Here is a 21931-nt window from a genome sequence, read left to right as displayed (position 1 = left end):
ACAGAATACAAAAGCCAAATAACTTTAAAGCTTCCATTAGCTTCACGCCATCAACATTTTCATTCAACAGCTTGTCTGCATTGATGTAGCACCTTTAAAGTAGTAAAACGTCCCAGGGCATTCACTATATGAGAGCCAAGCCAAGAGGAAGGTTTTTATTATTCTTCCTCAGGATGTGACTGGTCCCTAGTAGACGGCGGACAGACTTTGGGGGGGGTCAGGAGGGAGGTTACTCACTGCAGGTTTTCCAGCCTTTGACCTGCCCTGGTAGTCACAGTATTTATAAGGCTAGTCCAGTTCAGTTTCTGGTTGATGGTAACCCCCAGGATGTTGACAGTGGGGGATTCAGCGACGGTAATGCCATTGAGTGTCATGGGGAGATGGTTCGAGCCTCTCTTGCTGGAGATAGTCATTGCCTGGCAGTAACGTACGTTACTTGCCACTTGCCAGCCCAAGCCTGGATATTCACCAAGTCTTGCTGCATTCAGACATGAACTGCTTCATTATCTGAGGAATTGGCAATGGTGCTCAACATTGTGCAGTCATCTGCGGCCATCCCTATGATGAAGGAAGGTCATAGATGATGCAGCTGAAGATGGTTGGGCCGAGGGCACTGCTGTGAGGAGCTCCTGCAGTGATGTCCTTGGACTAAGATGACTGACCTCCAACCACCACAACCAGCTTCCGTCACGCCAGGTATGACTCCAACCAGCGGAGAGTTTTCCTGATTCCCATTGACTCCAGATTTGCTCGGGTTCCATGATGCCACACTCGGTCAAAAGCTGCCTTGATGTCAAGGGCAGTCACTCTTCGCCCACCACTGGCGTTCTGCTCTCGTGGCCATGTTTGGACTCAAGACTGTATGGAGATCTGGAGCCTCGTTATTCTGATGGAACCCAACTGAACGTCAGTGAGCAGGTTATTGCTGAGTATGCACCGCTCGATAGCATTGTTGATGATCCCTTTCATCACTTTATTGATGATTGACAACAGACTGATGGGATGGTAATTGACAGGATTGGGTTAGTGGACAGGACATATCTGGGTAATTTTCCACCTTGCTGGGTAGATGTCCCTGTTGTAGCTGTACTAGAACAGCTTAACCAGGGGCACAGTCAGTTCTGGAGTGGAGGTCTTCAATACTACAGCTGGTATGTTGTCAAGCCTCATCGCCGTTGCTGTTTCCTGAACACACAAGTCACTTCCTGATAACATAGTGAATTGAATATTTAAAGGCTGGCATCTTTAATGGTGGGGACCTTAGGAGGAAGCCTAAATGGATCACCAGGCTGTGGATGATAACAAACACTGGTGGTTTTAAGGAACACCTTGTGGAAACAGAGAGCGGTGGAGACGTTTACGGATGGAATTCCAGAGGTTAAACACTAGGCAGCTGATGTCACAATTGTCAACGGTGGAGCAGAGATGCACAGGAGTCCAGAATTAGAGGAGCACAAATATTTCAGAGGGTTGTAGGGACTGGAGGTGGTTACAGGGAGAGAGAGAGAGTTGCAGGGACTGGAGGAGGTTAGAGAGAGAGAGAGGGTTGTAGGGATTGGAGGAGGTTACAGAGAGAGAGAGAGAGTTCAGGGACTGGAGGAGGTTAGCGGGAGAGGGTTGTCGGGATTGGAGGAGGTTAGCGGGAGAGGGTTGTCGGGATTGGAGGAGGTTACAGAGAGAGAGAGAGAGAGAGAGAGAGAGTTGCAGCGACTGGAGGAGGTTAGATAGAGAGAGGGTTGTAGGGATTGGAGGAGGTTACAGAGAGAGAGTTCAGGAACTGGAGGAGGTTAGAAAGAGAGAGAGGGTTGTAGAGACTAGAGGATGTTACAGAGAGAAAGAGGATTGTAGAGACTGGAGGAGATTACAGAGAGAGAGAGAGAGAAAGAGGATTGTAGAGACTGGAGGAGGTTAGAGAGAGAGAGAGAGAGAGAGAGAGGGTTGTGGGGACTAAAGGAGGTTGCGAACGAGGCCATGGAGGACTTTGAAAACAAGGATGGGAATGAAAAGAAAGGTATTTTTAACGAGGCACCATCGAGTATGAAGTTGGGGGCATGTGGAAGAGAGAGGTGGAAGATCAGACACGAGTTTGTTGAATGATCTCGCGGGTGAGAAGATGAAGTTTGGGGCTCCAGAGATGAGCAAGGCAACGTAGGTCAGAGAGCGGGAGACACTTGGTGAGAGTTAGGATGTGGTCAGCAGAGCTTTGGATGAGCTAACATTACGCAAGGTGGAGAATGGGAAGCCATCCAGGACAGCACGTAGACATGGGTGAGGGCTTCAGCAGCAGGTGGGCCGAGACAAGGCCGGGCTCGCTGCAGAGGTGGAAGTGGGCAGTCTTTGTACTGGGGATACTGAAGAATGAGCCTGACATCAGCGAGACAGCGAAGGGGTCAAGGTAGGTAGTGGGAGAGGTAGAGCTGGGCATACCGAGCTTACATCGGGAAGCTAAGCCCACATCTGTCAGATACTGTGACCAAGGGCAGCACGTTATTGAAGAAGCCATTCCCGAAGATCGAACATTCAATGAACGAATGGAATCGGTGATTCACAAAAGACTGGACACAACTGTCACAATCGAAGCTTTTAAACCTGCAGTTCACCTCCCACACATCAGTCATCACATCTCAATCTGAAAATAGCCGTGGACCATAGCATTCGTAATGCTAGAGTAAATGTTACTCAGGTCGTTAACCAAATCTTTTACTTTCCTGACCCGTTGAAGGCATCCTGAGTGAATATAGAGAACTCCAAAATAAAAATAAAACTTTAATGAGCGAAAAGTCCTTCAGACCCTTTAAAATAAAAATCACTGGGACACACGATGAGTACAAGTTGCAGAATTTGAATGCACTCTATCTCTCTCTCTTCAGGGCTGCATAGAAAGAGGCAAAATAGCAAAACTGACCTCCCAAAGGCAGCGGCAGCTACTATATTTACTAAAAAATGTAGTTGGGGACCGGTTTTTAGTTTGCCTTTTGTATTATTGATGGAGACGCTGCGATTCAATCACCATTGCTGCCAAGACTAATTACAGCCTGCGAGGTAAACGTTGTCACCCTTTGCACACCTTTTGTTTTCTTAACAAATAAAGGAGGATTCGTTCCTCCAGGCTGATCTTGGAAGAATTAACAGGGAGCTGGCGGGTTGACATAAATGTGATTGTGGGCAAAGCCTGCTCGCTCTGAGGACAGCATCACCACCCTCTGGGTTATGACAATGCAGGATAGCATTTTTTCTCCCTCCTTCCCCTCTGTGTAACATACCTGTAAACACACCAACAAATGAAATGCACACATAAGATCTGAAGAGGCAGACCCCCTTTCACCCCCCCCCCTCCCCCCTTCCCTGCAGCCTGCCATCAGTCTGTTCCTGTGCAACCTCAGGAAGATGCCACATCAACACAACAAAAGCATTCACTGCAGCAGGAGGCTCAATACACTGATGGGCCAGAGAGGAGCATCTTCACAATAAGATGGACCATATATTGGATGTTCCAGTCAATGCACAATTCAGCAGAAGGATTTTTAAAAAATCACTGCAGGGACATATATATATATATATATATATGCCTATCTATATACAACATCTAGGTCGAAAACCCATTTGAATTGTGCAATGTGCTATTTCTTTCAATGCTCTGTTATTTTAACATGGGTTTTTTTGCATTAAAGGGTTTTTCTTGCATCCTCTCCCTCCACCTTTTTGCATCTGTCGCAAATCCACTCTGCCAATTAATAAATGCATTCTGCAACATGCAAGGGGGAAGAGAACCTTGCTGCCACATACCTGTGATTTCTAAAGGCCCTCTAGATCTGGAGGAGATTGCATTGCGTGCACTTTGCCGGTTTTCTTGCAATTGTTGAAAGCCCCCTGGATGCCTGCCTGCTGATCCTCCCTGTGCTTCTTGCAGACACTCACACTCAGATTTGCAGAGGGACTCAGGCAGGAAGTGGCCCCGGTGCGCGAGGACGCTGCGGGCCCGGCCGCGCTTGCGCCAAGCGGCCGGCCGCCGGCCGCGCTCCCCCCGGAACGGCCAACAGGGCGCAGGCGCAGCAGCAGGGCCCGGGAGACTCCGCGCAGGGCGCAGGCGCGGCAGCCGGGCCCGGGACATTCCGCGCAGGGCGCAGGCGCGGCGGCCGGGCCTGGAGTCAGGATAACGGGGGGATCCAATCTCACTCAGTGGTCACTCTCCATCCCCAGTGGTCACTCTCCATCCCCAGTGGTCACTCTCCATCCCCAGTGGTCACTCTCAATTCCCAGTGGTCACTCCATCCCAAATGGTCACTCTCCATCCCCAGTGGTCACTCCATCCCCAGTGGTCACACTCCATCCCCAGTGGTCACTCTCCATCTCCAGTGCCCACTCTCCATCCCAAATGGTCACTCCATCCCCAGTGATCTCTCCATCCCCAGTGGTCACACTCCATCCCAAATGGTCACACCATCCCCAGTGGTCACTCTCCATCCCAAATGGTCACTCTCCAGCTCCAGTGCTCACTCTCCATCCCAAATGGTCACTCTCCATCCCCAGTGGTCACTCTCCATCCCCAGTGGTCACACTCCAACCCCAGTGGTCACTCTCCATCCCCAGTGGTCATTCTCCATCCCCAGTGGTCACACTCCATCCCCAGTGGTCACTCTCCACCCCAGTGGTCACTCTCCATTCCCAGTGGTCACTCACACTCAGTGGTCACTCCATCCCCAGTGATCTCTCCATCCCCAGTGATCTCTCCATCCCCAGTGATCTCTCTCCATCCCCAGTGGTCACTCCATCCCCAGTGGTCACTCCATCCCCAGTGGCCACACTCCACCCCCAGTGGTCACTCTCCATCCCCAGTGGTCACTCACACTCAATGGTCACTCTCCATCCCCAGTGGTCACTCACTCTCAGTGGTCACTCCATCCCCAGTGGTCACTCTCCATCCCCAGTGATCTCTCCATCCCCAGTGATCTCTCCATCCCCAGTGATCTCTCCCCATCCCCAGTGGCCACTCTCCATCCCCAATGGTCACTCTCCATCCCCAGTGGTCACTCTCCATCCCCAGTGGTCACTCTCCATTCCCAGTGATCACTCACACTCAGTGGTCACTCCATCCCAAATGGTCACTCTCCATCCCCAGTGGTTACTCACACTTAGTGGTCACTCCATCCCCAGTGATCTCTCCATCCCCAGTGGTCACTCTCCATCCCCAGTGGTCACACTCCATCCCCAGTGGTCACTCACACTCGGTGGTCACTCCATCCCCAATGATCTCTCCATCCCCAGTGGTCACTCTCCATCCCCAGTGGTCACACTCCATCCCCAGTGGTCACTCTCAATTCCCAGTGGTCACTCCATCCCCTGTGGTCTCTCCATCCCCAGTGGTCACTCTCCATCCCCAGTGGTCACTCTCCATCCCCAGTGGTCACTCCATCCCCAGGAGTCACTCCATCCTCAGTGGTCACTCCATCCCCAGTGGTCACTCCATCCCCAGGGGTCACATACTGTAATGGGCCAGGGTATAGAGAACCCCAAAGTGCATCATGGAGTTCACCTGACCCACAATTTTTAATAGATTGTGGTATGGGGAGCACACGGCCCACTCTACAGGTGTGGTACAGCAGAAATGGGAAAGTATTTTTTAAAGCAAAACAATGTTTATTCTATGAACTCAAGTTAACCTTTTTAAAACATACAGTGAACATCTTAACAACCATTAATTCAAATACAACCCCCAAAGAATACAACAGTAAGTAATCCTTAGTAACTTCCCAAACAACACCCAGAAGACAAAAGAAACACCTTTTAACAGAAGCACATTAGGTTTACATTCACTACATTCATTTATAATTCTGAGGTTATGCTGCAACTGTACAAGATCTTGGTTAGACCACATTTGGAGTATTGTGTGCAGATCTGTGCACCTCATTATAGGAAGGATGTGGAAGCATTGGAAAGGGTGCAAAGGTGATTTACAGGGATGCTGCCTGGATTGGAGGGTAGGTCTTATGAGGAAAGGTTGAGGGACAAAGAACAAAGAAATGTACAGCACAGGAACAGGCCCTTCGGCCCTCCAAGCCCATGCCGACCATGCTGCCCGACTAAACTACAATCTTCTACACAGGGAGCTAGGGCTTTTCTCATTGGAGCAGAGGAGGATGAGAGGTGACTTAATTGAGGTGTATAAGATGATGAGGGGCATAGATAGAGTAGATGTTCAGCGACCATTTCCTCGGGTGGATGTAGCTGTTACAAGGAAGCATAATTATAAAGTTCATGGTGGGCGATATAGGAGGGATGTCCGAGGTAAGTTCTTTACTCAGAGAGTGGTTGGGGCGTGGAACGCACTCCCAGCTACGGTAGTGGAGTCGGACACTTTAGGAACTTTCAAGCGGTTATTGGATAGGCACATGGAGTGCACTAGAATGATTGGGAGTAGGTTGATTTGATCTTAGTTTCAGACTAGTTCGGCACAACATTTTGGGCCGAAGGGCCTGTACTGTGCAGTACAGTTCTATGTTTTATGTTCTATGAATTCACCAAATGATCAAGAGATAGTCTTTTCATGGCAGAGAGATCACCAGCTCTGTCTGGCTTCAGCTCCAACACTGAAAATAAAACTAAAACACACCCTGCAGCAAATAGCCTAAAACGAATGTAAAAAGCTGACAGACAGCACAGCTCCACCCACACTCTGACATCACTGCAGTAGTAAACACCCATTTTTTAAAGGTACTCTCACATGGCAATACCCAGTGCACTCCATCCCCAGTGGTCACCCACACCCAGTGGTTACTCATACCCAGGGGTCTCACCATCCCCAGTGGTCACTCTCCATCCCCAAGTGGTCACTCCATCCTCAGGGGTCACTCACACTCAGTGGTCACCCATACCCAGTGGTCCCTCATACCTAGTGGTCACCATCCCCAAGGGTCACTCACACTCGGTAGTCACTCCACCCTAGGGGTCACTCTCCATCTCATGTGTTCACTTTCCATCCCCAGTGGTCACTCCAACCCCTGTGGTCATTGTCCCCTTGGGGTCACTCCCCCAATGGTCACTCTCCATCCCCAGGGTTCACTTTCCATCCCCAGTGGTCACTGTCCCTTGGGATCACTGGTCACTCTGCATCCCCAGGGGTCACATGCCAAGTGGTCATTCTCTTTCCTCAGTGGTCACTCAATCCCCAGGGGTCACACTCCATCCGCACTGGTCACTATCCCTCGAGATCACTCCCCCAGGGGTCATTCTACATCCTCAGTGGTCACTCATACCTCATGGTCACTCAATCCCCAGTGGTCATTCTCCATCCTCAGTGGTCATTCTTAATCCCCAGTGGTCACTGTCCATCCCTAGTGGTCATTCTCAATCCCCAGTGGGCACTCTCCATCCCCAGTGGTCATTCTCAATCCCCAGTGGGCACTCTCCATGCCGTGGTCATTCTCAATCCCCAGTGGGCACTCTCCATGCCGTGGTCATTCTCAATCCCCAGTGGGCACTCTCCATCCCCAGTGGTCATTCTTAATCCCCAGTGGGCACTCTCCATGCCGTGGTCATTCTCAATCCCCAGTGGGCACTCTCCATCCCCAGTGGTCATTCTCCATCCCCAGTGGTCATTCTCAATCCCCAGTGGGCACTCTCCATGCCGTGGTCATTCACAATCCCCAGTGGGCACTCTCCATCCCCAGTGGTCATTCTCAATCCCCAGTGGTCATTCTCAATCCCCAGTGGGCACTCCCCATCCCCAGTGGTCATTCTCCATCCCCAGCGGTCATTCTCTATCCGCAGTGGTCACTTGTACCTAGCAATCACTCAACACCCGGTGGTCACTCTCCATACCCACGGGTCACATGCCCAGTGGTCACTCACTGTCCTCAGTGGTCACTCTCTGGCTCCAGGAGTCACTCTCTATGCCCAGCGGTCATTCACATAGACTCCGCCCAACAATAGGGATCCACCTGCCCCTTCCCCCAGCCCACTCAGGATCACTAAGCAGAATCACGTGATCCCTCCCCAAAGGTCAACTCAGGTTCACTCCTAACCCAGGGCTTATCCAGTCTGAAGATCTTCATTGATCACCTTGAATTCCAATTCAGTCTCATTCCACTGAGCAGTCTGATCCCATGGAAAAGACCAGGCCCAATGCCAAACCAGGAATCTCACCAGGTGACACAGCCCGAATGAACCCAGCAGACTCCACTGCACACCTTGAACCTCAGTGGATCTAGTCTAGCTGCGTGCCAGGAATTCTATTTGGCGTGGTTCAACCCTGGCGCTGTGATTCTCTCCCAATCCAAACAGCAAATATCTCACCAACCCAATCCAACCATATCCCACAGATAATCTGAGTCCCCAAGTCTGAGTCCCAAAAATTATCCCACATTTCTGGAATTAAGTGAAGGGTGCAGGGCTGCTCTGATTTGGTTAATGTGCGATTTTCTGTTCAAGGTGAATTGCACACAGCAGGAGCATTAGGTGGCAGATTGGAATACATCAACAATCACCTGTGTGTGTGTGTGTGTGTGTGTCACTGCCTGTGCAAATGTGTTAGCGTGCGTGGTCTGTATGTGTGTCATCTTTCAGCATGCATCCTCTGTAGTTGAAATTAGACTGCGGGCAAGGAATTCGCAGTGCTTCACTCACTATTTCCCGGGAAGGCCAGCCAATTTAGCCCAGCGTTCACCTCTTGATGCTGAAGTCAGTTTTGAGTTCTTGCAACGTCCTTGATGTCAGGGGGGTTAACGTCGCAAATGCTATGTGTCAGCAAGGGGCCCAGGTTCTGAGTTTTATGTCACACACACACAGAGATTTGCGCTCGAGAGATGCTCCAATGCAAGATGCTTGCAGCTGTCTCACTCCCTGCAGACCCTCGCTTCCCGAGGGGAGTTTGATGGTCTCTGAAACATTTCCTGTGGGACAGCCAGAGATATCTATAGACTGCAGAGATCCTGCGGGACACAGAGCACGTAAAGAAAGCCAAAGGCCAGAGAGATTTTGTTTAAATTGAAGAAGAAAAATCCACAGGTAGATGAAAGAGGAAAAACAGAAAAGCAAGACCTTCAATGCTTTATCACCTTTCATAACCTCAGTGATGTCACCGAGCCTTGCAGCCATTGATTGGCTATTATTTTAGAGAGGGAGCAGGAGAGAGTGAATATTTATCAGCCAGAGCTTTTTGAGGAGGTGACAAAATTAATTGATGAGGGAAAGGCTGCGGATGTCGTCTACGTGGACTTTAGTAAGGCGTTTGACAAGGTCCCTTGTGGCAGACTGGTACAAAAGGTAAAGTCGCATGGGATTCGGAGTGTGCTAGGTAGATGGATAAAGAACTAGCTTGGCATCAGGAGACAGAGAGAAACAGTGGAAGGGAGTGTTTCAGAATGGAGAGCTGTAACTAGTGGTGTTCCACAGGGATCCGTGCTGGGACCATTGTTGTTTGTAATATATATAAATGATCTGGAGGAAAATGTAGATGGTTTGATAAGCAAATTTTCAGATGACACCAAGATAGGTGAAGGGGACTGTCAGCGAATACAGCAGAATATAGATAGATTGGAGAACTGGGCAGAGAAATGGCAGATGTAGTTCAATCCGGCCAACTGCGAGGTGATGCATTTTGGCAGATCAAATTCAGGTGTGAATTACACAGTGAACGGCAGAACCTGAGGAGCATTGACACACAGAGGGATTGGGCGTTCAAGTCCATAATTCCATGAAAGTGGCAATGGAGTTGGATAAGGTGGTCAAGAAGGCATAAGGCATGCTTGCCTTTATTGGCCGGGTCATTGAGTCCAAGAGTTGGCAGGCCATGTTACAGTTGTATAAAACTTTAGTTAGGCCACATTTGGAATATTGCATGCAGTTCTGGTCACCACACTACCAGAAGGCCATGGAAGCTTTGGAGAGACTGCAAAGGTTTAACCAGGATGTTGCCTGGTCTGGAGGGTGTTAGCTATGCGGAGAGGTTGAATAAGCTCAGAATGTTTTCGTTGGAAAGACGGAGGCTTAGGGGAGAGCTGATTGAGGTCTGCAAAATTATGAGATGTACAGACAGGGTGAATAGTCAGAAGCTTTTTCCCAGGATGAAAGTCGCAATTACAAGGGGGTATAGGTTCAAGGTGAGAGGGGGAAAGTTTAGGGGAGATGTGCAGGGAAAGGTTTTCACGCAGAGGTGGTGGATGCCTGGAACGTGTGCCAGTGGAGGTGGTGGAGGCAGGCACGATGGCAACATTTAAGATGTACGTTGATAGACACATGAGCGGGCGGGGAATGGAGGGATACAGATTGTTTGGGCAATAAGTAATAGGCCTAAATAAGGAATCTGGATCGGCGCAGGCTTGGAGGGCCGAAGGGCCTGTTCCTGTGCTGTAATGTTCTTTGTTCTTTCCCTGGACGAAGGGTTTAACCTAGCTGGCAAGGTTACTGATACAACAGAATATCCTCAGGGGCTTTGCTGAGTGAGAAATGTCTATAGAAATCATTTAGTTTATGACTTTGGTGCATAAGAAGAACTCAATGTCATGCTTTGGCCCTGCAGTTTTTGATTCCTTTCACATGACACAGAATTTTACAGCACAGAAATAGATCATTCGGCTCCCGGTCAGTCTGGTATTTATACCGCACATGAACCTCTGCCCAGCCCTTCTTCAGCTCACCCTATCGGTAAATCCGTCTATTCCTTTCTCCCTCGTGTGTTTATCCAGCTTCCCCTTCCCCAGGGGCTGGTTTAGCACACTGGGCTAAATCGCTGGCTTTGAAAGCAGACCAAGGCAGGCCAGCAGCACGGTTCAATTCCCGTACCAGCCTCCCCGAACAGGTGCCGGAATGTGGCGACTAGGGGCTTTTCACAGTAACTTAATTGAAGCCTACTTGTGACAATACGCGATTTTCAATTTCATTTCAATGCTTCTGTTCCACTCAGCTCAACCACTCCCTGTGGTAGATTCACAAAATGCAGAGGTATATAACTGATGGTTCTTTTCAAAAACAAAGGTCAAACAATGACCAAGATGAATTTGTCACATGGCAGGCGGGCTCTCGGTTGTGACGTGAGACCTCGAAGAGTGCCGAGTGTAAGGGATCCTGCTTGCTCGCTCAGCCCCAGTGATTGGAAGGAAGCCAGTGTTGGATTGCCAGCCGCTTGACTGTCTTGCATTTCCCCGGGTTAATGTTGTGTTTACAGTGAGCGATGTCTCGCAGGTCCTGCAGTAGCAGCTGCAGCCTCACCCTGCCTCAGCACCACAACACACCCTGACGTCAGGGATACTGAAGAGAAATTACCTCGCATGTCCACAGGGAAATAACTGCCTCAAAACCACCATTAAAGTAATGTCATTTGGTTAGGTTGCTGCATTATGTTAAATTTAACCTTTCAACGAATGGAGCTGCTTTGCAATCGGTAACATGTGCACATCTCCCACTTAGACTTCAATGATTTGCTTCTGGTGATAAACATTCTAGACTGTGGTCAAACCAGAGAACCAGCACATTTATTTCAGTCTTTCCTGAAGGAAGTAAAAATGCATGGTTTTGTGATCGCCCTTTCTCTTTTGCTGTCTATCTGTCTCTGCCTCTGTCTCTCTTTAAATCATTATAATTTAAAAATTCTGTTGTGGTCTTGAATATGTTTGCTTTTGTTCAAGGAGTTTGGGTATCGCTGGCTAGGCCGGGATTTATTGCCCACCACCAGTTGCCCTTCAGAAGGTGGTGGTGAGCTGCCTTCTTGAGCTGCTGCAGTCCGGGTAGTGTAGGTACACCCACTGTGCTGTTAGGGAGGGAGCTCCAGGGTTTTGTCCCAGCGACAGTGAAGGAACGGCCGATATATTTCCAAGTCCGGGTGGTGAGTGACTTGGAGGGGAACCTCCAGGTGGTGGGGTTCCCCAGGTATCTGCTGCTCTTGTCCTTCTAGACGGTAGAGGTCGTGAGTTTTGTAGGTGGTGTTGAGAAAGGCTTGGTGAGTTGCTGCGGTGCATCTTGTAGAAATGGTGCACACGGCTGCCGCTGTGTGTCGGCGGTGGAGGGGGTGAATGTTTGTAGGTAAGGTGCCAGCAGTCAAAGTGGGCTTGCTTTGTCCTGGATGGTGTCAAAATTCTCAAGTGTTGTTGGAACTGCACCCATTCAGACAAGGGGAGAGTATTCCATCACACTCCTGATGGTGAACAGGGTTTGGGGAGTCAGGAGGTGAGTTACTCATCGCAGGATTCCCAGCCTCTGACCTGCTTTTGTAACCACAGTGTTAGTCCAGCTCAGTTCCTGGTCAATGGCAACCCGCAGGATGCTAACACTAGTGGGAGCTATGTGCATAAGTTATGATTAAATGGGAAAATAGCAAGGGGGAGAAACTGATGAGGTTGTATTTTTAAAAAAATTACATTAACAATATCTGCTCCTTTATCTGCGGTTATCCCTTTAGATGCCTTGGCCCTAAGCTCTCGAATTCCCTCCCTAAACCTCTCTGCCTCTCTCTCCTTCTCCAAATCTATTTCTTTTTTTTTTTAAAGAGTACCCAATTCATTTTTTTCCAATTACGGGGCAATTTAGCGTGGCCAATCCCCCTACCCTGCACATCTTTGGGTTGTGGGGGCGAAACCCACGCAAACACGGGGAGAATGTGCAAACTCCACACGGACAGTGACCCAGAGCCGGGACCGAACCCGGGACCTCGACGCCGTGAGACTGCAGTGCTAACCACTGCGCCACCGTGCTGCCCTCAAACCTATTTCTATGACGATGCTTTTGGTCACCTGAACTAATATCTCCTGACGTGACTCAGTGTCAAATTTTGTCTGATACCTCTCCTGTGAAATGCCTTGGGACATTTGACTGTTAAAAAACACTGGGCGTGATTCTCTGTCCCGCTGCACCCCTTTCTGGAGCAGCCCCCCCCCCCCCCCACCCCCCGCCCCCCCCCCCCCACCCCCCCACCCCCCCCCCCCCCCCCGGCAGCGGGATTCTCCGTCCCGCCAGCCGGTCAACATTGTGGGCAGCCCTACGCCGGAAAATCCCCGGGTGTGCGGTGCGTTGCCGGCGTAATGGGGATTTTCCGGCGTGGGGCTGAATCCCAACAGCGGAGAATCCAACCGACTGTGTTTATAAATTATTACACAATACACGAGCGAATGTGGTCACCTCAATCTATAGTCCAAATACAAAACATCAACTCCTATCAATTTTCACTTGCAAAGGATTGCTCGGGATGTACAGCAGAGGATCAGGTCATTCAGCCCAACTAGCCCAGACCAGTGCTCCCCTCGAACCGCTCCCCCCCCCAATCTTTCCTTATCTCAGTCTATCATCGCAACCATCTATTCCCTTCTCCCTCGCATGTAGGGTTGGCAACTGTGATTAAATATATTCCTGGAGATTTCATCACATGACTTTTCCACCACGTTCCAGCCAATAGTTGGCCGGCACATCTATCCTTGTGATGCACTGCCTTCCGGTGCTGATGCGATGGGCTGAATGGCCTCCTTCTGCACTGTAAATTCTATGATTCTATGATTCCTGCCCCAATTGGAAAGCAAAAAGACTCGTTACCCAGTTGGATGATGCTTGACTGACTTTTTTCGCCCATTTTCAATATTTTGTAGAACTGGTAAAGATAAATATGCACAGAAAATAACAAAAAAAGCAATCAATTTCATGTCCCGATGGTCTTTCGCCAGGGTCATACCCTGGGCGGCACAGCCGGTGGTACAGTGGTTAGCACTGTTGCTTCACAGCACCAGGGTCCCAGGTTCGATTCCCGGCTTGGGTCACTGTCTGTGCGGAGTCTGCACGTTCTCCCCGTGTCTGCGTGGGTTTCCTCCGGGCGCTCCGGTTTCCTCCCACAAGTCCGAAAAGATGTGCTGTTAGGTGAATTGGACATTCTGAATTCTCCCTCTGTGTACCCGAACAGGCGCCGGAATGTGGCGACCCGGGGATTTTTACAGTAACTTCATTGCAGTGTTCACGGAAGCCTACTTGTGACAATAATCAAGATTAAACAGCAGTGCCCTAGAAAATGATCTTCAATTGCTGGAGACTCCGAGCTAATCTGGGAGGGTTGACAACCCCACCTGTGTGCTTGTCCAGCTTCCGGTTAAAGGCGTCTACACCGTTCGATTCAACCACCTCCTGTGGTAGTGAGTTTCACAGTCTCGCCACTCTCTCAGATGTTTCTTCAGAATTCCCGACTGGATTTCTCAGTGACTATCTTATATCGACGGCCTCCAGGTTGTGCTCTCTCTGTATCCACTCCATCGAAGCCTCGGAATCTTTGCTTTTGTTAATACAGCATCTGTTGAATGATGGATACGTACTGGGGTTGAGATACAGTGTGCTGCAACTGTGGCAGTTTGCCACAGCAGTAATTGGGATTGACATGGTTAAGAAGCCTGTTTCATGGCAAAAAACCCCTACAACCAGACTGAGCTAGAGAATTTGCACGGTTAATCTATAATTCCAAAGACATCTGGTCCCTCAGTTACTGCGCAGACAGCGGAATCCTGAACATAAAAGCAAAATATCAAAAATCTTCTACAGCCCTACAAACAAACCCAGTCCCCAGTTTAAAATCCACAAAATTTAGAGGTTCATCTGGAATTAATCTGCTTGTGGGGTCAGAAATCGAAGATAGTCACTAGCAAAGCTAATAGAGAATCAATGAAAAACGTATCTCACGGCGGCAGGGCAGCACAGTGGTTAGCACAGTTGCTTCACAGCGCCAGTGTCCCGGGTTCGATTCCCGGCTTGGGTCGCTGTCTGTGCGGCGTCTGCACGTTCTCCCCCCGTGTCTGCGTGGGTTTCCTCCGGGGGCTCCGGTTTCCTCCCACAGTCCAAAGACGTGCAGGTTAGGTGGATGGGTCACGCTAAATTGCCCCGCAGTGTTCAAAGTTAGAATGGGTTGCTGGGGTTACGGGGGTAGGATGGAGATGTGGGCTTGGGTCGGGTGCTCTTTCACGGGCCGGTGCAGACACGATGGGCCGAATGGCCTCCCTGTGCACTGTAAATTCTATGATATCTATCGCGGAGAATGGTGAGAATGTGGAACTCGCTACCACGTAAGAACCAGGAGAGGGCCATATAGTCCCTCAAGCCTGCTTCGCCATTCAGTACAATCATCGGTAATCTTCAACCCTCACTCCATTTTCCTGGCTGATTCCCGAGTCCAGAAATCGAACAATCTCAACCTAGATCTATGACTTCAACCACACGGAGTAGTTGAGGTGAACAGAACAGATACACTTAAGGGGAAACACGTTAAGTACGTGAGGGGGAAGGTAGTGCTGATAGGGGCGAGATGAAGCAGGAGTGCGAGGAGGATTGTATGCAGTATAAACTCCAGCTTGGACAAATTGGACTGAATGGCCGGATTCATTGCGGTGCATTCTGTATAAAAAGGTCAGACTGCAGACTGGTCACAATTAAATCTTTTGGCTTTGCAACGTAGGACTCCTCTTACACCAGGGTTGGTTCAGAAATTGCAACACCAGTTTCGATCAAAATGCGTTCCTCCGTTACTCGCGAACAGTCACAATAAAGAGCAAATATCCCCCGACAGGCCACCGGAACATCTCCTCAACCAATGAGGTCTTCTTTGCTGTCCACCTCTTCATAATCCCTCCTCCCGTACCAGCCTCCCCGAACAGGCGCCGGAATGTGGCGACTAGGGGCTTTTCACAGTAACTTCATTGAAGCCTACTTGTGACATTAAGCGATTTTCATTTCATTTCCCTCCCCTCACAAGACAGCATACTGCAGTCAAACCTCAGGAAGGCTGTTGCTCGTAGCCCAGATCGAGACAGACTTTCCGTCACCCAGAGTATCTACTGTCGCCTTATATGGGAACAGGTCCTGTGCAGCCCACACCAACCAGAAATGGGACACCTGGGGCAGGCTCAGGTGGCCTGTCGAACAGTCATCAACCGGACCATTGGCTGCTGGGACACCCTTCCGGGACCTCATTGGACGGAAGCCAGAGAGGGTTCTGGAAAAGCAAGTGGAGCGGGATAAAAGTAGGCACGGTAGCACAGTGGTTACCACTGATGCTTCACGGCTCCAGGGTCCCGGGTTCGATTCCCGGCTTGGGTCACTGTCTGTGCGGAGTCTGCACGTTCTCCCCGTGTCTGCGTGGGTTTCCTCCGGGTGCTCCGGTTTCCTCCCACAGTCCAAAGATGTGCAGGTTAGGTGGAAGAACTACCACATCCGCTCCCCCCCCCCCCTCAAGTCCCTCAATAACATAATTACAGAGCAGGTTACGTACTGTTGTTGCATACAATTAAAATGTTAGGAAACACAGGGAGAATCCACAACAGTTCTTCACAATGTCAATCTGTCTGGGAGTTTCTTGGGCCTTGTAAACCACCTTGGTCCCCAAACCGGCTCCTCCACCTCGGAGGTAGCAACGTTGCCATCTGTGGAAGATTGTCTCTGAGATTCGACCACTACGGCAGGGGCATTTCCTTCTCGAGCTCCCTTCTGGGTCATCAACGGGGCCTCCTCAAAACTCCCAGATTCCCTCTGTTCCGGCTCCAGCATGGGAGGACTGGTGCTGTCTGCTGGCTCCTTTGTTCCGACATTGAGGTTGTGCGCACCCCCCCCCCCCCCCCCCACCCCTGGCATCTTACGTGGCCAACATGCTTCCGCAGACCAACTGGTGTCACAAATTCTTTTGACCATCAAACGTTTTCCATGTACCTGCTCTAAATGTTATTGCAGCATATTCCACCGATGCGTGGAAACCGAAAAAAAGGCATACAAGTTTCGAACAAAGTCAAAATAATGTATGACTGCTTCGCAAACTTCCACTGCTGCGTTGCAGATTAAATTCATGGAGTGATTGGAACATGCGATAAATAATGTACAGGGGTTTGCATTGTTCAGTCTTGCTTGTTGACCTGAATATTCTCCTGCCATATTTGCGGCATTAACTCAATTCTGCCCAGGAGAATTTTTGATGTCCCGTCTTCACATTGAGGATACCCTTCATCGCGTTGTGTGGCATTACCACTGTGCTAAATGGGATAGACTTCAAACAGATCTAGCAACTCAAGACTGGGCATCGATGAAGCACTGATCAGATTTGTCCTCAACCACAATCTGCAACCTCATGGCCAGGCATACCCGCCACTCTACCATTACCCCCCAGCCAGGGGATCAACCCTGGTTCAATGAAGAGTGCAGGAGAGCAGGCCAGGAGCTACATCAGGTAAATCGAAAAATGAGGTGTCAACCTGGTGAAGCTACAACACAGGACTACTTGCGTGCCAAACAGCATAAGCAGCAAGTAATAGACAAAGTTAAGCGATTCCACAACCAACGGATCGGGTCCAAGCTCTGCAGTCCTGCCACATCCACCAATGAATGATGGTGGATAATTAAACAACTCACTCGAGGAGGCGGCTTCACAAATATACTGACTATCAATGATGGAAGAGCCCAGGACATCAGTGCAAAAGACAAGGCTGAGGCATTCGCAACAATCTTCAGCCAGATGTGCCGAGTGGATGATCCGTCTCGGTCTCCCCCAGAGGTCCCCAGCATCACAGATGTCAGCCTTCAACAAATACGACTCACTCCACGTGAGAAACAGCTGAAGGCACTGGATACTGCAAAGACTATGAGGCCCTGACAATATTCTGGTAATAGTACTGAAGACGTGTGCTCCAGAACTTGACGCGCCGCTAGCCAAGCTATTCCACAGCTACAACACTGGCATCTAGCTGGCAATGTGGAAACTTTCCCAGATATGTCCTGTTGACAAGAAACAAGCCAAAACCCACCCTGCCAATTATTGCCCTGTCAGTCTACTCTCAATCACCAGTAAAGTGATGGAAGGAGTCATCAACAGTGCTATCAAGCGGCACTTATTCAGCAATAATCTGCTCACGGACGACCAGTTTGGGTTCCAAGAGAGTCACTCAGCTCCTGACCTCATTACAGCCTTGGTTCAAACATGGACAAAAGAGCTGAATGCCAGAGGTGAGGTGAGGGTGACTGCCCTTGACATCAGCATTTGACCGAGTGTGGCATCAAGGAGCCCTCGCTAAACTGGAGTCAATGGGAATCGGGGGGAAAATCCTCTACTGGATGGAGTCATACCTGGAAAAAAGGAAAATGGTTGTGGTGTTTGGAGGTCAATCATCTCAGCAGGATCTCTTCAGGATAGTGTCCTAGGCCCAACCATCTTCAGCTGCTCCATCAATGACCTCCCTTCCATCATAAGGTCTGAAGTGTGGATGTTTGCGATGACTGCACAATATTCAGCAGCATTCGCGGCTCCTCAGACACTGAAGCAGTCCATGTGCAAATGCAGCAAGACCTGGACAATATCCAGGCTTGAGCTGACAGGTAGCAAGTAACATTCATGCCATACAAGTACCAGGCAATAATCATAACCAATGAGGGAGGATCTAAACACCGGCCCTTGACATTCAATGGTATTATCATCTCTGAATCCTCCATTATCCATAGCCTGGGGGTTTCCATTGACCAGAAACTGAACTAGCCAAATAAATACTGTGGCTACAAGAGCCGGTCAGAGGCTAAGAATCTTGAGGCGGATAAGTCACCTCCTGACTCCTTTAAACTTGCCCACCATCTAGAAAGCACAAGTCAGGAGTTTAATGGAATACTCTCCACTTGCCTGGATGAGTGCAGCTCCAACAACACTCGAGAAGCTCAACACCATCCAGGACAAAGCATCCCCGCTTGATTGCTCCTCCTTCCACAAACATTCAAACCCTCCACCGCCGACAAACAGTGGCAGCCATGTGTACCATCTACAAGATGCACTGCAGTAACTCACCAAGGCTCCTTTCGACAACACTTGCTTTTTAAAAAAAATATGTTTTATTGAAATTTTTTTCCCAAACAACAATTTTTCCCCTCTTACAAAGCAAACGCAACAATAACAATACAGAAATTTTTAACAATACACAAGTAACAAAACCCCTTTATCTTTGACCTAAACTAAACTAAACCCCCCCCCCCCCTCCCCCCTCCCCCCCCCCCCCCCCCTTCCCCCTGGGTTGCTGCTGCTGGTCATCTGTCTTCCCTCTAACGTTCCCCTAGGTAGTCGAGAAATGGCTGCCACCGCCTGGTGAACCCTTGAGCCGATCCTCTCAGGGCAAACTTTCGTGCAAGGACTGCGCTCTGGAGTCTTGCGTTTCTGCAATTGTGGAGTCTGTTCACGAGCTTGCTGTGGAGGCTTGTGACTCTGGAGTCACTTCGTGTTCATGCGAGGACTGCACTCTGGAGTCTTGCATGTCTTCTTTCATAGAGTCGGGAACGCTGAGCGGGACGTGAACCACGCTCTGTGTGGCAGCAGGCCGCTCTCCGTGTGCTTGCACCGCTCCCTGTCTCCTAATTTCAGGCTGCAGCATCATCCTGCACTGATGAGTTGGGACGTCATATCTGCTGGGTTGAAGATCTTCAAATCTGAAAAATGAATCCGCACCTGCGTCGGATTCAATGTGAGGGTCGCCAATGTGCAACACGAAAGGTTCGTCCGAGTCGTAGTCGTATAGGACCACGGAGTTGTAATTGGGCTCGCGAGGTCCAGAAAAAATGTAAAGATCGGTATCGAAGTATTTGAGGTCGGAATCATTGGCTTGTGCGTAGGTAACTGCTTGTTGCAGGGTTCTTCGGAGGTCAAATTCATCTCCTGGGTCAATTTGCGGCAATGTGCTGTCATTCCAGGTGAGGGAAGGTTGTTTTACAGCTTTAACAGATTTTTGTTTTTTTGATTTGGGACGTTTCACTTTTAAATTGGATTTGGGACGTTTCCCCTTTAAATTGGTGCAGTCTGGGGCCTCTGACATCCTGACGCTCGGTATGTAGCACGTAGGAAGCGACTGCGCATGCGCAGATCGCTGTGCCTTCACCGATGGCCGTTTTCTTGACTGCGCATGCGCAGCGTCTCGCGCATGCGCAAACGAAACTTCCGGTTCTGCGCACTGCTCGCGCAACTGTGCTAGCGTGATACCTTTAGCAAGATGGCCGCCGACTTCGACCCAAATCTCTCTCAGGCCCGGGATTTCGGCCTCTGGGAATTCGGCCTCCGGGATCCCGGCCACGAGGTGAGTACTGCCGCTTTTCTTACCTTTACTTGCTGATTGGAGTGCGTTTTCCTCACAGTATTTGGCGAATTTGTTCAGGACTGCCTGGTAATCGTACCTTTGTTGCCTCCCGAAGAACTTGAATTTTGTGAAGATTTCTTTTGCCCTTGCACCGGCGATGGTGAGGAGAAATTCAATTTTTTCATCATCAGCCAGGTCTTTGAGTTCAGCTGCCACCAGGAATAATTCAAACGCTTGCCGGAATCGCCGCCAGTATTCGCGGAGATCGCCGTGGCACTGGAACGGCTGCAGAACCAGGAGCCAATACATCTTGCCTGGGTACTGCTGGTTGTCTCTGTACACTGAGGTATGCCGGCAGGTATCGATCCACTCCTGTACCATGTGGTGTTGGGTGCTCTGATGCACAGATGAACCAACACAGTTGTATTTGGTACAACTCTATTTTATTTCAACTGCTATATACAATTCGGTCTGGATACTCTGCACGTGTTGTCTCCCTGAGTGTGTAGTGTAACAGGTCCTGTATTTGTCCTGGTCTCTAGCTCAACTGGCCACCAGGTGTCGTGTTTGTCCTTTTATACTGTCCCTGTCCTTGTCTGTGATTGGTTGTGGTGTTGTGTGTTCTGATTTGTCTGTTGGTGTTTCTATCATGATGTGTGTATTTGAATATCATGACACTATGTCTTATGGTCTTATGGTCTTACGATCAGGGGAATAGATAGAGTAGACAGTCAGAGACTTTTTCCGCGGGTGGAACATACCATTACAAGGGGACATACATTTAAGGTGAATGGTGGAAGATATAGGGGGGATGTCAGAGGTAGGTTCTTTACCCAGAGAGTAGTGGGGGCATGGAATGCACTGCCTGTGGAAGTAGTTGAGTCGGAAACATTAGGGACCTTCAAACAGCTATTGGATAGGTACATGGATTACGGTAAAATGATATAGTGTAGATGTATTTGTTCTTTTTTAAAAAAAATATATTTTATTGAAATTTTTTTCCCAAACAATTTTTCCCCTCTTACAAAGCAAACGCAACAATAACAATACAGAAATTTTTAACAATACACAAGTAACAAAACCCCATTATCTTTTGACCTAAACTAAACTAACCCCCCCCCTCCCCCCTCCCCCCCCCCCCCCCCCCCCGCCTTCCCCCTGGGTTGCTGCTGCTGGTCATCTGTCTTCCCTCTAATGTTCCCCTAGGTAGTCGAGAAATGGCTGCCACCGCCTGGTGAACCCTTGAGCCGATCCTCTCAGGGCAAACTTTATCTGCTCCAGTTTAATGAACCCCGCCATATCATTTACCCAGGCCTCCAGTCCGGGGGGTTTCACCTCCTTCCACATGAGTAGGATCCTGCGCCGGGCTACTAGGGACGCAAAGGCCACAACGTCGGCCTCTTTCGCCTCCTGCACTCCCGGCTCTTCCGCAACTCCAAATAGAGCTAACCCCCAGCCTGGTTTGACCCGGGCCTTCACCACCTGCGAAATCACTCCCGTCACTCCCTTCCAATACCCTTCCAGTGCCGGGCATGCCTAAAACATATGTGCATGGTTTGCCGGGCTCCCGCCACACCTCCCACATTTGTCCTCCACTCCAAAGAACCTGCTCAATTTTGCTCCCGTTATGTGTGCTCTATGTAGCACCTTAAATTGAATCAGGCTAAGCCTGGCGCATGAGGAAGAGGAATTTACCCTGCTTAGGGCATCAGCCCACATACCCTCCTCTATCTCCTCCCCTAGTTCTTCTTCCCACTTTCCTTTTAGTTCGCCCACCGACTCCTCCCCCTCTTCCCTCATCTCTCGGTAAATCTCTGATACCTTGCCCTCTCCGACCCACACCCCTGAAAGCACCCTGTCCTGTATCCCCTGTGTTGGAACCAACGGAAATT

General features: G+C 49.7%; 1 long non-coding RNA gene across 1 annotated transcript in view; it reads right to left on the bottom strand.

Moving 5' to 3' along the window:
• The window catches only part of LOC140429882 (uncharacterized), a 71312-nt gene extending 67344 nt beyond the window's left edge, over nt 1–3968 (bottom strand). The window contains exon 1 of the long non-coding RNA XR_011949229.1: nt 3787–3968. This is a non-coding gene — a long non-coding RNA (uncharacterized lncRNA). The remainder of the gene's footprint in view (nt 1–3786) is intronic.
• Nucleotides 3969–21931: the final 17963 nt, after the last annotated feature.

The sequence above is a fragment of the Scyliorhinus torazame genome, chromosome 9 (assembly GCF_047496885.1).
Source record: "Scyliorhinus torazame isolate Kashiwa2021f chromosome 9, sScyTor2.1, whole genome shotgun sequence".
Lineage (NCBI taxonomy): Eukaryota > Metazoa > Chordata > Chondrichthyes > Carcharhiniformes > Scyliorhinidae > Scyliorhinus > Scyliorhinus torazame.
This window is presented reverse-complemented; position numbering and strand designations above follow the sequence as displayed.